At 47.2% G+C, this 15,524-nt stretch overlaps 1 long non-coding RNA gene across 3 annotated transcripts in view; it reads left to right on the top strand.

Annotated features, from left to right (window-relative positions):
• The first annotated feature begins 4,771 nt into the window (after window positions 1-4,771).
• Window positions 4,772-15,524, top strand: part of LOC140484489 (uncharacterized) — a 110,733-nt gene continuing 99,980 nt past the window's right edge. For 2 of the 3 annotated variants that reach the window (XR_011962187.1, XR_011962188.1), the window contains exons 1-2: window positions 4,772-4,930; window positions 5,872-5,987. This is a non-coding gene — a long non-coding RNA (uncharacterized lncRNA). The remainder of the gene's footprint in view (window positions 4,931-5,871; window positions 5,988-15,524) is intronic. The other variant, XR_011962189.1, reaches the window with a different exon arrangement.

Here is a 15,524-nt window from a genome sequence, read left to right as displayed (position 1 = left end):
GACAATAGACCCAAGCATCTTTCCCACTACAGAGAATAAGCTAACTTGTGCATAATTCCCCACCTTTTGTCCACCTCCTTTTTAAAAATGTGGCATCACTTTTGCTGCTTTCCAATCTGCTGGGACTGCCACAGAGTCCAGTGAATTTTGGAAAATTACTGCCAGTGCATTTGCTATTTCTCCTGGTATCTCCTTTAGTACCCTGGGATGCATTCCATCAGGCTCAGAAGACTTTTCTGTCATTAGCTCAATTAACTCCAACAGTCCAACACTAGCTGTTCCGTAATAATGACAGTTTCCAAATCCTCACCTATCTTTGTCTCTTTGCTAATTATTGGCAAGATATCAGTTTCCTCCACTGTGATATCCCATAATTAAATGTTCCTTCTCATTTTCCAAAGGACCAACATTTACTTTAGCCACTCTTTTCTCATTCAATATAAAATTTTGTTTTCTGTCTTTATAGTCTGTGCTAGTTTTTTTTCTCATGTTCTATCTTACTTTTCTTTATAGCTCTTCTGTGGCTTTCTGTTGACCTTTATATTTTTCCCAGTTCTAGTTTCAGGCTGTTTTTGGCCACTTTGCATGCCTTCTCCTTCAATTTGATTGCTTTCCGTAGATACCCATCACAGAGTATGCCTTTTCTTACAGTCCTTCCTTTTCACTGAAATATATAATTGCTGAGCACTTTGTAAAGTGCCTCTGAAAATCTTCCACTGCTCATCAACTGTCCCACCATAAAATCTTTGTTTCCAGTCTACTTTATCCAGGTTCTCCCTCATTCTATTGTAGTTCCCTGTTTTGAAGCACAGGACCCAGGTATTAGATTTTATCTTCACACTCTCCATATGTATTCTAAATTCAACCATACAGTGATCACTTCTTTCAAGAGGATCCCTAACTCTGAGGTCATTAATTATTCCTGTCTCATTGCACAGGGTCAGATGCTGGATAGATTGCTCCCTTGTCAGTTCCATTTCATCCTGTTCAAGAAAACTATCATGGATACACTTAATAAACTCAAGGCTACCCTGACTGAGCTGGTTTGATCAACCTACATGTAGATTAAAATCACCCATGATAATAGCCATACCATTTTTACAGGCAATAGTTATTTCTTTGTTTATTGCCCATCCCAATGTGATGTTATTATTTGGTGACCTGCACACTACACCTGTCAGTGACTTTCTTGTTGGAATGTTGAATGCATCATTCCTGTTTCTCCTACTGTACAGCAATAACAACAACTACTTGCATTGTATGGAATCTTTTACAATGGCAAATCTCCTAAGGTGCTTCATGGATGATCAAAACGTTGATTAAAGAGAATGATTTTAAAATACATCTTAAAGGAGGATAGAGAAGGTTAGGGATGGTATTCCACAGACTTCTGCCCTTGACAGCACCATTCGTGGAGTGATGCAGGTGGGGTGGGTTGGAAAGGGAATGTGCAAAGGGGAAATGGAGGAGCACAGGCAGTGCATAACGTCTTAAGGACAGAGGAAGTTCCAGACTGAGTCTCTCTGTCACAGAGTATGGCTGCCTCATGGAGTTTGAAGCTCTGCAATGGGTCCATGCATGTCACATTAGTCGAGGAGAGTATAACGGTGGCTGAGAGAACTTTTGATGAGGACGAGTCTCCTGAGGTAGTGTGGGCTGAGGTTAGAAACAGAAGAGGAGAGGTCACACTCCTTGGAGTTTTTTTTAAATAGGCCTCCACAGAGTTCCAGGGAGGTGGAAGAGAGGATTAGCAAAATTATTCTGGATAGGAGTGAAAGTAACAGGGTGGTCATTATGGGGGACTTTAACTTCCCCAAAATTGACTGGAAATGCTATAACTAATACGTTGGATGGATCAGTTTTATCCAATGTGTACAGGAGGGTTTCCTGACACAGTATGTTGAAGGGCCGACAAGAGGGGAGGCCACATTGGATCTGGTCCTTGGTAATGAACCAGACTAGGTGTTTGATTTAGTTGTAGGTGAGCACTTTGGAGTGTGACCATAATTCAGTTAAGTTTAGTTTAGCGATGGAAAGGAATAAGTACATGCCACAGGTCAAGAGTTATTGATGGGGCAAGGGCAATTATAATGCTATTAGGCAAGAATTAGATGCACAGAATGGGGTAGCAAAATGCAGGGTATGCAGACAATGGAAATGTGGAGCTGGTTTAAGGTATTGCGTGTCCTTGATAGGTATGTCCCTGTCAGGCAGGAGGAAGTGATAAGGTAAGGGAACCTTGGTTTACTGCGGAAACTGCATCTCTTGTTACGAAGAAGGAGGAGGCTTAGGTGTTGATGAGGCAAGATGGTTCAGATGAGGCAATGGAGAATTAAGATCAGCTAAGAAGGATTTAAAGAGAGAGTTAAAAAGAGTAAAGAGAGGACATGACCAGTCTTTAACAAATAGAATAAAAGAGAACCCTAAAGCTTTCTATAGGTATGTGAGGAATAAAAAGATGATTAAGGTAGGAATAGGGCCAATCACAGACAGAATGGGAAGATGAGTGTTGACCCTGTGGAGATCGGAGAGGTGCTAAATGAACATTTCTCATCAGTTTTCACTCAGGAAAAGGAGAATATTGTAGAGGAGGAGAATGAAGTATGAGATATTAGACTAGAAATTATCAAGGTTAGTTATGAACAGGTGTTATCAATGCTGGAAGGAGTGAAAATACACAAGTCCCCTGGGCTGGATGGGATTTATCCGAGGATTCTCTGGGAAGCTAGGGAGAAGGTAGCATAGCCTTTGTCTTGGATATTTGAGTTGCCATTGTCAGCAGATTTGGTACCAGAGCACTGGAAGATTGCAAATGTTGTGTCCTTGTTCAAGAAGGGCAGTAGAGAGCCTTACTTCTTTTGTAGGAAATGTTTAGGAAAGGATTATAAGAGATAAGATTTATAATCATCTGGCAAACATCAATTTGATTTCAGATAGTCAACTTGGCTTTGTCAAGGGCAGGTCATGTCTCACAAACCTCATTGAGTTTTTTGAGAAGGTCACCAAGCATGTAGATGAGGGTAGGGCATTTGACATGGTATACATGGACAAATGTAAAGCCTTTGACAAGGTTCCACATGGTAGGCTGTTGGAAAAAATGCAGAGGCACAGAATTGAGGGTGATTTAGCAGTTTTGATTAGAAACTTGCTTTCTGAAAGAAGGCAGCGAGTGGTGGTTGATGGAAAATATTCAGCCTGGATTCCAGTTACTAGTCACGTGTCACCAGGATCTATTTTGGATTCACTGCAGGTATAGGTGAATGGATTAGGAAATTTGCAGACGACACTAAAGTCAGTGTAGTAGTGGACAGTGTGGAAGAATGTTACAGGTTGCAAGGGGACTTGGATAAACTGCAGAATTGGGCTGAGAGGTGGCAAATAGAGTTCAATGCAACTAAATGTGAGGTGATGCACTTTGAGAAGAATAACAGGAAGGCTGAATACTGGGTCAATGGAAAAATTCTTGGTAGTGTGGTGTGCAGAGGGATCTTTGAGTCCATGTACATAGATCCCTGAAAGTTGCTACCCAGGTTGATAGTGCTGTTAAGAGGGCAAACGGTGTGTTAGGTTTCATTCGTGGAAGGATTGAGTTCCGAAGTTGAAATACCATACTGCAACTCTACAAAATACTGGTGCAGTCACACTTGGAATATTGTGTTCAATATTCCTCTAGCTTATCTCTCCATGCTTCAGGCTCTCTGCCTTTATACCTGATGAAGGGCTTTTGCCCGAAACGTCGATTTTACTGCTCCTCGGATGCTGCCTGAACTGCGGTGCTCTTCCAGCACCTCTAATCCAGAATCTGTACCCCACCACATCACTTTGCCCCACAATCATGGTATCTGGTTGTACAGAAGGAGGAGTGGCAAAGTCTGTACTGAGATGCACTGGGGCCCTGAAACACATGGTAAAGACTGAAATCACCAGAACATTGAGAGCCCCACCACATTGTTTGCATGTTCTATTGTTTTTACTCTGTTCCTGCCTTCCCTTGTTTTTTCTTAATCAAGTTGTTGTTACACACACCTGCAAAAGCTGTGAAATGAACTCAGCCCTCTCGATCCAAGATTCAGGATATTTTCACCACATCACAAGGCATCGACTCTAACCTCCCCTGTCCCTTTGTCGACTGAGTCGCGCCTGAATCAACTCCGCAATTGGGAGGCAGGGGCGGAACAGGAGGACCGAGCAGCAGCCGGTCGTCTAACCAGAGTGAGTCAGGAGCGGGGCGAAAGCATTCTCGGAGAGTGAACGCTTCAGGATTGGTCAGAAAGCAAACTATTTTGCAGGATTGATCATTCTCACTACATAGCATTAAACCTCTCTCATGAATCAATGTGAGATTTTTACAAAATAGTTGAGATGTAAATCTGATAACGTACATTAGGGAGATTTAAACAATCCTTGGATAAACACATGGGTGATTTTGCAAAAGTTTAGGGGGACGAGCTGAGAATAATTCACAGGTCGGCGTGAATAATTCACAGGTCGGTTTACACAATGCGAGTAAGAAATTTATTTTCAAACTCCCAGAACGATTGGTAATTTACATACCTGGCTAGTATGGTTAAGTTGGACTGAACAATCTATTTGCATACTAATCAGCTCAATGACTGTAACTCGACAGAGTAACTGTTAATGACTAATATTTCACCCATGATCCTGTGCTGATATGAATATTCTCTATAAACTCACCGATAATCTCAGACGCACGCGCGGTTTGGTCTCTATGTGGAGCATGCGCAGTGTCACATTGATCAGGACACAGAGAGCGACATGGAGCTGCTTTCTCCGGCAGCGGCTGCGATCGGATTCAGAGAGCGGCGCTTAGAGCCGGTGTGAGGGAGCCTCGCTGGGAGAAAGGAGCGGAGAGATTTCACAATCCTGGATACAGGTTAAAAATAACTCGAAAAAGACCCTCCAGGCCCGGGTAAGGAGGTGGCGGTCTCTGATCAGGGAAGGGGCCCAGGGTCAAGGCCGCCATTTGTTTGAGGGAAGAGGGAGCGCGGGCCTGAGGGCCGCCATCTTGAGAAGGTCAAGGTGCAGGAGGGCGGGGCTCTGGGGGTCTGTAGAACAATCCGAGGAAAGGGAAGCCCCATTGTTATTGATTAATTCCATGAACACAACTTCGCTGGGCGGTCCTGCAGGAATATCCTCTCTCAGTCCTGCTGGGATGTTTCACCCCATCAGAACCAGCAGCTCTCCTCCTCTCTCAGCTCCCCTTCTGTCCTTCCTGCAGCATCTGTCCCCTGGAGCATTAAGCTGACTGTCCTGTCCCTCCCTCAGCTGTTGTTTCTGTAATACCTGTGATATCCCAGTCCCATCTTCGATTAAATCACTAAAGACAGGAATGTACCCGATGGATTTTTCTTAACATCAGCAATTGTTTAATTCTCACTTACAGGGTTTTAATTACATTGTTTTTGAAGCATTTTCTTCACATTCAATCATTTGCAATGGTGGGATTTGAACCTGTGTCCAGAGAACACTTGCTGAGTTTCTGGATAAATTGTCACACAATAATGCCTCTAGGCCATCACTTCGCCTGCTCACAGTTTGTATATCCCAGTGCAACATGAATCAAAACTCTTTCTCCCAGCACAATTGTTTGACCCGGCACTCTGATGATGTGACTCGGTACCTCTCCATGTGGTATCTCTCACTGTGTGGGTCTAATTGCTGCCTCTGTCAGCGTCTCTTACTCTTGAAACTACTCCAGATCATGAGCCAACAGAATTCTCCACTCCAGAGAGATGAGGCAACACAGGTCAGGATTTTCCAGATCTCTGTGGGCTCAGTGCCATTCTATATGTGTAACCCTCAAAGCATTCGTCTAATTGCCCATTCTGCCTATTTCTGTGTCTTCTACAGGTACTCGTGAAGTTCCAGACTCAATAGACTTGCCAACTGCTGGTTGGGATGATGGTTGGTCAGCCAGAAAGACAAAGTCAGGGATGTCGGGAGTCTTCAATAAATCCTGCTGCCAGGTAAGATCATTCCAGTGCACAGAGCAGAAAGTAATAAGGGGGATCCAAACATCAGCTAACAAGACATGACATAGAGAAAGTGCTGGAGGGGGAGCACAGTACAGACACACCCCAGGCTCAATCACCATGCCTTCTGCAAGTTTTGTTGTAATGAGACAGCATCGGGAGTTCCCAGTTATCAGTCCAGGCCTGTGCTTTCTTAGGGAGCATCAGAACAACTGAGGGGAAAGCAGGCCTCCCACGAGAGGGTGGTAATGCTGCCTGGGATCTTTCTGTTCCCTATTCCCTCTCCAACACTGTATCTATGGCTTGTATTGAGGACCAATGTCTTCAATCATTCTAACTCCTATAACAGTTCCTATCTCTGTAATCTCCTCCCCTCTCACCAATCATTTCACAGATTTGAAACCTCCAGTCCAGATGACCATCCATATCACTGTAACTTGCTTCAGTCTCTCCAACATGCCTTGTCTCGATAGTCTCCTCCTCCAATAACTGGAGACATAGGGTCTGTTTCTGTGTGGCATGACTCTTCGGCCGAGGTTTCCTGAATGGAATGAGTCGGAATTGCCTGTGTTTGGCTCATATCCCTTCAAACCTTCTCCTCTCCATGTACCTGCCCGAGTGTCTTTTCCATGTTGTAATTGTACTTGTTTTTACCATTTCCTCTGGCAGTCCATTCCGTCTATGCACCATCTTCTGTGGAAAATGTTGTCCCTCAGCTCCCTCTTTAAATCGTTGCTCTCACACCTCACGTTTATGCCTCTAGCTTTGGACTCACCTACCCTTGGCAATTCACCTTACTTAGACCATACATAGTTTCATAAACTTGTATAAGGTCACCCCGTGGCCTCCTCTGCCCAGGAAAAATATTGACAACAGTGTTACCAATATCTCCAACTCATGTACTCAATGCTCTCACCAATGCCCTCACAAGTGTGCCAATTGCCGCTTTCAACACCCTGTCGCCCTGTGATGCCAGGGTGTGTAACTGCACTCCTTGGTCTCTCCCTTTTCTACAACACTGTTCAGGGCCCAACCATTACCCGTGTTAGTCCTCCTTGGTTTGTCTGAACTAAATCCAACAACTGAATTAAACTCCATCTTTCATTCCTTGGCCCCTTCGTCTATCATTTTGGTCACATCTTGAGCAAACTCCAGTCAAGTTTGTGGGACATGTTTTACTACGCACAAAGCCATGATGGCTGTCCGTAATCAGGCCTTATCTTTCCAAATGCATGTAAGTCCTACCTCTCAGAAAGACCTCCAACAACTGACCCACCCTGATGTCTCGCTCATCAGTCTGTAGTTCCCTGGCTTTCTCTTGCGGCCTTTCTTAATTAATGACACAACATTATAATCAGAGTCAGAGAATCAGACCTCACTGTTCAGTTAACGCTAACCATACTCTAAAACTGATCTCATCCCACCTGCCTGTTACTGGATCATATCCCTTCAAACCGTTCCTATTCCTGTACTAATCTAAATGTCTGTTAAACATTGTAATTGTCCCCAGGTTCTTGGGAAGTTCATTTCACACCCAACCCACCCTCTGTGTAACAATGTGCCTCTCAAGTCTTTTTTTTTAAATGTCTCTCCTCTAAACTTAAAAATGTAGTGCCTTGTCTTGAAACTCCCCTGTCCATGGGAAAAGACAACTCCCATTAACTCTATCGATCCCCCTCATGATTTTATAAACTTCTATGAGGTCATCTGTCAACATTCAGGTTTCAGTGAAAAATACCAACCTATTCAGCCTTTCTTTATACTGAAGCCTTTCGTACCCAGCCCCATCCCAGTAAATCTCCTCCCTAACCCTTTTTCCAGCTTCATAATATCCTTCCTATAACTGGGAGACCAGAACTGGACACAGTCTTCCAGAAGAGGACTCACCAATGGCCTGTGTAATCTCAATGCGACTTCCCAACTCCTATATCCAAAGGACTGAGCAATGAAAGCAAGTGAGGCCAGCACATTTTTTTAAACTATCCTGTCTCTCCATGTTGCAAACTTCAAAGAATTATGTAGTTGAACCCTGAGGTCCCTCTGTTCTACAACACTACCAAATGTCTTGCCATTAATTGTATAAGCCCTGCCTGTGTTTGTTGTACCAAATGCATTACCTCACATTTATTCAGATTGAACTCCATCTACAGTTTTTCAGCCATTCACACATTTTATCAGGATCTCTTTGTAATCTCAGAAAATCTTCTTCACGCTCCACAGTGCCACCCTCCAGTCTACCTGCCGATCACACATAGCTCTCTATGGTACAAATATCTCTGCTTGGGGCCCTACAATTTCTTCACCAGCTTCCCACAATGTCCTGAGATCCATTTGATCAGGTCCTGGGGATTTATCTACCTTTGTGTTTTAAAACCTTCAGCACCTCCTTTTCTATAATGTGGACTCATTTCAAGACATTGAGTCATAGAGATGTACAGCACGGAAACAGGCCCTTCGGACCAACTCCTGCATGACGTTTCTAGTCACATTTGCCACAATTTTGCCAATATCCCTCTGAACCCTTGCTGTTCATACACCCATCCACATGCCTTTTAAATGTATTTCTATCAGCCTCCACTATTTGCTCTGGCAGCTTATTCCATCCACTCTGCGGGAGCCAGTTGTCCTTTAGACCCCTTTGAAAAGTTTCCCCTGGCCTGGGGAAATGACCTTGTCTATTGACCCTATCGATGACCACCATGATTTTAAACACCTTTTATCGGTTAACTCCTCAGCCTCCCATGTTCATGTGAAAACAGTCCCAGCCCATTCAGGCTTTTCCCTGAAGCGCAAACCCTCCAACCCTGGCAACATCTTTGGTCATTTCTTCTGAACCCTTTCATGTTCCACGACATCCTTCCGATGGCATTGAGACCAGAATTACACACAGTATTCCAATCGTGGTCAGGCCAAACACCGTTTAGTTCCCTGAGCGCCCCAGTCTTTATCCACAGTATGTTCCAAAGTGAAATATTTGTTTCGGATCTTGTAGTTTCACACATCGTTGCCTTCATTGATCATTAAGGAGACCGGGATTGTCCCGAGCTCTTCTTTTGCTCTTAATACACTTGAAGAGTCTCTTTGGATTCTCCTTAACTTTCTCTGCCAAAGCTATCTCATGTCCCCTTTTTACATTCCTGATTTCCATCCTAAGTGTATTTCTACAGCCCCGATGCTCCTGAAGGGATTCCCTTGAGTCAGCCAGTTATATTTGACATGTGACCCCTTTTTCCTTGACCACAGCCTCGAAACTCAGCCAGTGTTTCCTAATTCAGTCAGCATTGAGCTGCACACTAACAGGAACACGCTGGCGCTGAACTCTCCTTTCATCTCGGTTTTAAAATATTCCTACTTGCCAGACTTCCCTTTACCAGCAAATAGTCGCCCCAGATCTACTTTAAAAATTCCTGTAATACTATCTTGCTCCATTGAATAACTTTAACTTGTGGACCAGGCCTGTCCTTCTCCATCGCTATTTTCAAACTAATACAATTGTGGTAACTTTCCAAAGTGCTCCCCCACTAACACCTCAGTCCCGTTCCCGACCTTGTTTACCAAGGGGAGGTCAGGTTTAGCCCCATTCTCCAGTTGGGCCACTTACATAATGACTGGGAGTTTTCAGAACACACTTAACAAATTCCTTCCATCCAAATGCTTAACTTAGTAGCAATCCCAGTCCAGGTTTGGAACGGTTAAGATCCCCTATCATTACAACCCTATTATTCGAAGAGATATCTGAAATCTCCTGACATATTTGCTCCTTCATCTCCCATTGCCTATCGCTGTAGTATGACCATAGAAAACCAATGACCAATTTTTATGTCTCAGTTCCACTAATATCGTTTAACTGGGTGATCCTACATGAATACTCCCTCTAGGTACTGGTGGGATGCTTCCCCCAATCAAACCCACCAGCTCTCCTCCTGTTTTGCCTCCTGTTCTATCCTTCCTGTAGCATCTGTCTCCAGAACATTGAGCTGCTGGTCCTGTTGCTCCCTCAGCTGTGTTTCTGTAATATCTATGGGATCCCAATCCCATGTTCCCATCCATGCTCTGGGTTCATCTGCCTTATCTATCTGGCCCTTTGTATTGAAATAACTGCAGTTTAATCCACCAGTTTTCCCTCATTGTCTGCTATGTTCTTGCCTGCCTTGTCTACTTCTTCTCTTGAACATTTGTACCAGCCTCGACTTTCTTTCTGGCCTTATGACTCTTTTGGGTCACACAGCCCTGCCAGATGAGTTTCAATCCTCTTGAGCAGCTCCAGCAACGCTCCCCACCAGGATGTGGGCCCCCCTCCTGCTCTCAGTTCAGGTGTATTCCACACCCTGTGCTGACACCTTCAGACATCCAGGGACTTGCCCACCAAGGTCCCTGTATTCCTCAGTATTCCAGGAGGACCGACCATTCATGATGTATATCATTCATTTATTAGACTTCCCACAGTGCATTACCTCACAGTGATCAGAAGTAAACTCTGTCTGCCATTACTCTGCTCAGTTTATCATCTGATCGATATCAGACTGCAGCCTGAGTCCATCCCCCTCACTGTGGACAACGCCCTCACCTTTCATGTTATCTGCAAACCTACTAATGATTCCTTCTTTGATATCCAAGTTATTAATGTACGTAACAGCCAGCAATGGCTCCTGCACAGATCCCTGTGGTACACCCGCTGGGCAAAGGCTTTCAATCACAAAAGCAACCCTCCACCAACTGTGGAGCCAATTCACCAACTTACCTTGGATCCCATTGGATCTTCCCTTTTGGACCAGCCTTGCATGTGGGACCTTGTCAAAGACCTTAATGAACTCCATATAAACCACATCATCTGCACTGCCCTCATCAATATCAGAGGACAGTCGTCGAGCAAATCCATACAGACAATCCCTAATGAAATTGCGGGGGTATCCGTTTTTGGCGAATACATTGTATAGGTGTTCCTCTTCCTCTTTTTGCAGTTCTGGTGTACTGCAGTGTGTTGTGGTCCTATTGAACAATGTCTTGATGCAACTTTTTTGTATGTGTTGGGGTGGTTGCTTTCGTAGTTTAGGACTCGGTCTGTGTGTGTGGCTTTCCTGTATACCTGTGTGGTGTATTCTCCGTTCGGTGTTCTCTGTATCATCACGTCTAGGAATGGGAATTAGTTGTCCTTTTCTTCCTCTCTAGTGAATCGGATTCCTGTGAGTGTGGCGTTGATGATCCGGTGTGTGTTCTCTATTTCTGTGTTTTTAATGATTACAAGGGTGTCATCCACATATCTGACCCAGAGTTTGGGTGAATTTGCGGTAAGACTGTTTGTTCTAATCTTTGCATTACCGCTTCTGCTATGAGTCCAGAGATGGGTGAACCCATGGGAGTTCCGTTGATTTGTTCATATAATTGGTTGTTGAATGTGAAGTGTGTTGTGAGGCACAGGTCCAGTAGTTTGAGTATGGAGTCTTTGTTGATAGGTTCCCCGTCTTGTTGTCTGTTCTGTATGTCCAGCAGGTTGGCTATTGTTTCTCTGGGTAGAGTTTTGTCGATAGAGGTGAACAGATATGTTACATTGAATGAGAACAGGGTTTCTTCCTTGTCTATGTGTATATTTCTGATGATGTCCAAGAATTCCTGTGTTGATTGTATAGATTGTCTGGATCCGCTGATCAGGTGTTTCAGTTTCTGCTGTAGTTCTTTGGCCAGTTTGTGTGATGGTGTCCCTGGTAGTGATACTATGGGTCTGAGTGGGATGTCTGGTTTGTGCCCTTTAGGTAGTCCATAGAATCTGAGGGTGTTGTTGCTTTCAGGTTTCACACTCTGTCGGTCAAACCTGGTTATCTGTCCGTTTTTTTGTAGGTTTCTCACTGTGTTGTTTATCCTATTGGTGAGCTGCGGGGTGGGGTCAAACTCCTCGCAAATTTCATCCACAGATGCGTTGGGGAAAGACAACAGAGTGAAGACATGTCATGACCCAAAGGACTAGCCACACTACCATACATCAAGAACATTTCCGCACTGACAGCCAAACTACTGCGACCACTAGGACTCATAACAGCACACAATCCAACAGCCACTCTCAGACAACAACTCACCAGGACGAAGGACCCGATACCCAGCATGAGCAAAACCAATGTAGTGTACAAAATCCCTTGCAAGGACTGCACAAAACACTACATAGGACAAATAGGAAGACAGCTAACGATCCGCATTCATGAACACCAACTAGCCACGAAACGACACGACCAGCTATCCTGAGTAGCCACACACACAGATGACAAACAACATGAGTTTGACTGGGACAACACTACTATTATAGGACAAGCCAAACAGAGAACAGCCAGGGAATTCCTGGAGGCATGGCACTCATCCACAGTTTCAATCAATAAGCACATTGACCTGGACCCAATATACCAGCCACTGCAGTGGACAGCTCGAACTAACAACTGGAAGTGGCAGATACAAACCACTACAAATGCCGGAGGAAAGATCACAGACGCGCTTCATAGGTGGCTGCGAAGCACTGAGGATGTCACCTAGACAGGGGACGAAACGTCTGCAACAAAAATTCCCAGCTAAGCGATCAGAACCACAACAACGAGCACCCGAGCTACAAATCTTCTCACAAACTTTGAAGCCCTTTAGACTCTACAAAGCTCCGTCATGAACAAGCCACCATCTCTCTATTTCTTTTGCTTTCTTCAATGTCTGCAACTCTCGCTGTATCTTCCAGTAACATTCTTTAGATACTGCAGGTCTGCCTAGCTCCCCAGATAACCTGTTCCATCCCCTACAGCTCCCTCAATCACTGTAACACCCTGTGCTCTGTCTAATCCTCCTCTTCCCCACTGTCTTCCAGGCACAACGGTGATCCTGTAAGAGAGCAGTGGGGAATGGGATGTTATAAATCTCAGCTGAGGCTTGAGGCCGACCATTACCTGGGAGTCACAAAGGGAGAGAACCTGTGCGAGTGCATAAATCAGCAGCGAGGGTCAAGGCCGACTGGGACTTGGATTTGGATAAAAAGCAGAGCAGGAGGCTCGAAATCAGCACCGAGTCACAGAGGGAGTGACCGTGTGAGGGAGCAACTTGGAGCAGGAGCTTGAGTCTGACTCACACCTGGGAGAATATAAATCAGCACTGAGGGTCGAGGCCTAGTTGTACCTGGGAATCACAGAGACAGCGAGCCTGTGAGGGAGCAGACTAGAGTGAGAGCTGGACGATGACACGTCCGAGGAGATACATCACTGTGTGTGCACATGTCCCTCCATTGTTCTGTGTTTGTGTGTGTGTCCCCTTCCGTCGCTGTGTGCGTGTAACTCTCCTCACTGTGTGTGAGCGTGTCCCTCCCTCACTGTGTGTGTGTGCGTCCCCTTCCCTCACTGTGTGTGTGTGTGTGCGCGAGCGTGTTTGTGTGTGTGCCCCTCCCTCGCTGTGTGTATGTGTGTGTGTCCCTCCGTCACTGTGTGTGTGTGTGTGTGTGTGTCCCTCCGTCGCTGTGTGTGTGTGTGCGCGTGTGTGCCCCTCCCTCGCTGTGTGTGTCTGTGCCCCTCCCTCGCTGTGTGTGTCTGTGCCCCTCCCTCGCTGTGTGTGTCTGTGCCCCTCCCTCGCTGTGTGTGTCTGTGCCCCTCCCTCGCTGTGTGTGTGTGCCCCTCCCTCGCTGTGTGTGTGTATGTCCCTCCCTCGCTGTGTGTGTGTGTGTGTGCCCCTCCCTCGCTGTGTGTGTGTGTGTGTGTGTGTGTGTGTGTGTGTGTGTCCCTCCCTCGCTCTGTGTGTGTGTGAATGTGTGTGTCCGTACCTCGCTCTGTGTGTGCCCCTCCCTCGCTCACTGTGTGTGTGTGTGTGTGTGTCCCTCCCTCGCTGTGTGTCTGCCCCTCCCTCGCTCACTGTGTGTGTGTGTGTGTGTGTCCCTCCCTCGCTGTGTGTCTGCCCCTCCCTCGCTCACTGTGTGTGTGTGTGTGTGTCTGCCCTTCCCTCGCTCACTGTGTGTGTGTGTGTGTGTGCGTGTCCCTCGCTCTGTGTGTGTCCCTCCCTCGCTGTGTGTGCACGCGTGTTCCTCCCTCTCTGTGTGTTTGTGTGTCCCGCCTTTGCTGTGAGTCCCTCCCTTGCTGTTTGTGCACGCGTCCCTCCCTCGCTATGTGTGTGTCCCACGCTCACTCTGTGCGCGCGCGTGTCCCTCCGTCTCTGTGTGTGCGTGCCCCTCCCTCGCTGTGTGCGTGCCCCTCCCTCGCTGTGTGTGTGTCCCTCCCTCGCTGTGTGTGTGTGTGTGTGTGTCCCTCCCTCACTGTGTGTGTGTGTGTGTGTGCCCCTTCCTCGCTGTGTGTGTGTGTGTGTGTGTGTGTCCCTCCGTCTCTGTGTGTGGTGTGTGTGTGTGTGTGTGTGTGTGCGCGCCCCTCCCTCGCGGTGTGTGTGTGCGCCCCTCCCTCGCTGTGTGTGTGTGTCCCTCCCTCACTTTTGTGTGTGTGTGTCCCTCCCTCGCTCTGTGTGTGTGCGTGTCTCTCAGTCTTGCAGTGTGTGCGTGTCCCCCTCACTGTGTGTGTGTGTGTGTGTTTGTGTGTCCCGCCTTTGCTGTGAGTCCCTCCCTCGCTGTTTGTGCACGCGTCCCTCCCTCGCTGTGTGTGTGTCCCTCCCTCGCTGTGTGTGTGTGTGTGTGTGTGTCCCTCCCTCGCTGTGTGTGTGTGTCCCTCCCTCGCTGTGTGTGTGTGTGTCCCTCCCTCGCTGTGTGTGTGTGTGTCCCTCCCTCGCTGTGTGTGTGTGTGTCCCTCCCTCGCTGTGTGTGTGTGTGTCCCTCCCTCGCTGTGTGTGTGTGTGTCCCTCCCTCGCTGTGTGTGCGTGTGTCCCTCCCTCGCTGTGTGTGCGTGTGTCCCTCCCTCGCTGTGTGTGCGTGTGTCCCTCCCTCGCTGTGTGTGCGTGTGTCCCTCCCTCGCTGTGTGTGTGCGTGTGTCCCTCCCTCGCTGTGTGTGTGCGTGTGTCCCTCCCTCGCTGCGTGTGTGCGTGTGTCCCTCCCTCGCTGCGTGTGTGCGTGTGTCCCTCCCTCGCTGCGTGTGTGCGTGTGTCCCTCCCTCGCTGCGTGTGTGCGTGTGTCCCTCCCTCGCTGCGTGTGTGCGTGTGTCCCTCCCTCGCTGCGTGTGTGCGTGTGTCCCTCCCTCGCTGCGTGTGTGCGTGTGTCCCTCCCTCGCTGCGTGTGTGCGTGTGCCCCTCCCTCGCTGCGTGTGTGCGTGTGCCCCTCCCTCGCTGCGTGTGTGCGTGTGCCCCTCCCTCGCTGCGTGTGTGCGTGTGCCCCTCCCTCGCTGCGTGTGTGTGTCTGTGCCCCTCCCTCGCTGTGTGTGTGTATGTCCCTCCCTCGCTCTTTGTGTGTGTGTCCCTCCCTCGCTCTTTGTGTGTGTGTCACTCCCTCGCTGTGTGTGTGTGTGTGTGTGTGTGTGTGCCCCTCCCTCGCTGTGTGTGTGTGTGTGTGTGTGTGTGTGTGTGTGTGTGTGTGTGTGTGCCCCTCCCTCGCTCACTGTGTGTGTGTGTGTGTGTGTGTGTGTGTGTGTGTCCCTCCCTCGCTGTGTG

This window comes from Chiloscyllium punctatum, chromosome 13 (assembly GCF_047496795.1).
Source record: "Chiloscyllium punctatum isolate Juve2018m chromosome 13, sChiPun1.3, whole genome shotgun sequence".
Taxonomy (NCBI): domain Eukaryota; kingdom Metazoa; phylum Chordata; class Chondrichthyes; order Orectolobiformes; family Hemiscylliidae; genus Chiloscyllium; species Chiloscyllium punctatum.
This window is presented reverse-complemented; position numbering and strand designations above follow the sequence as displayed.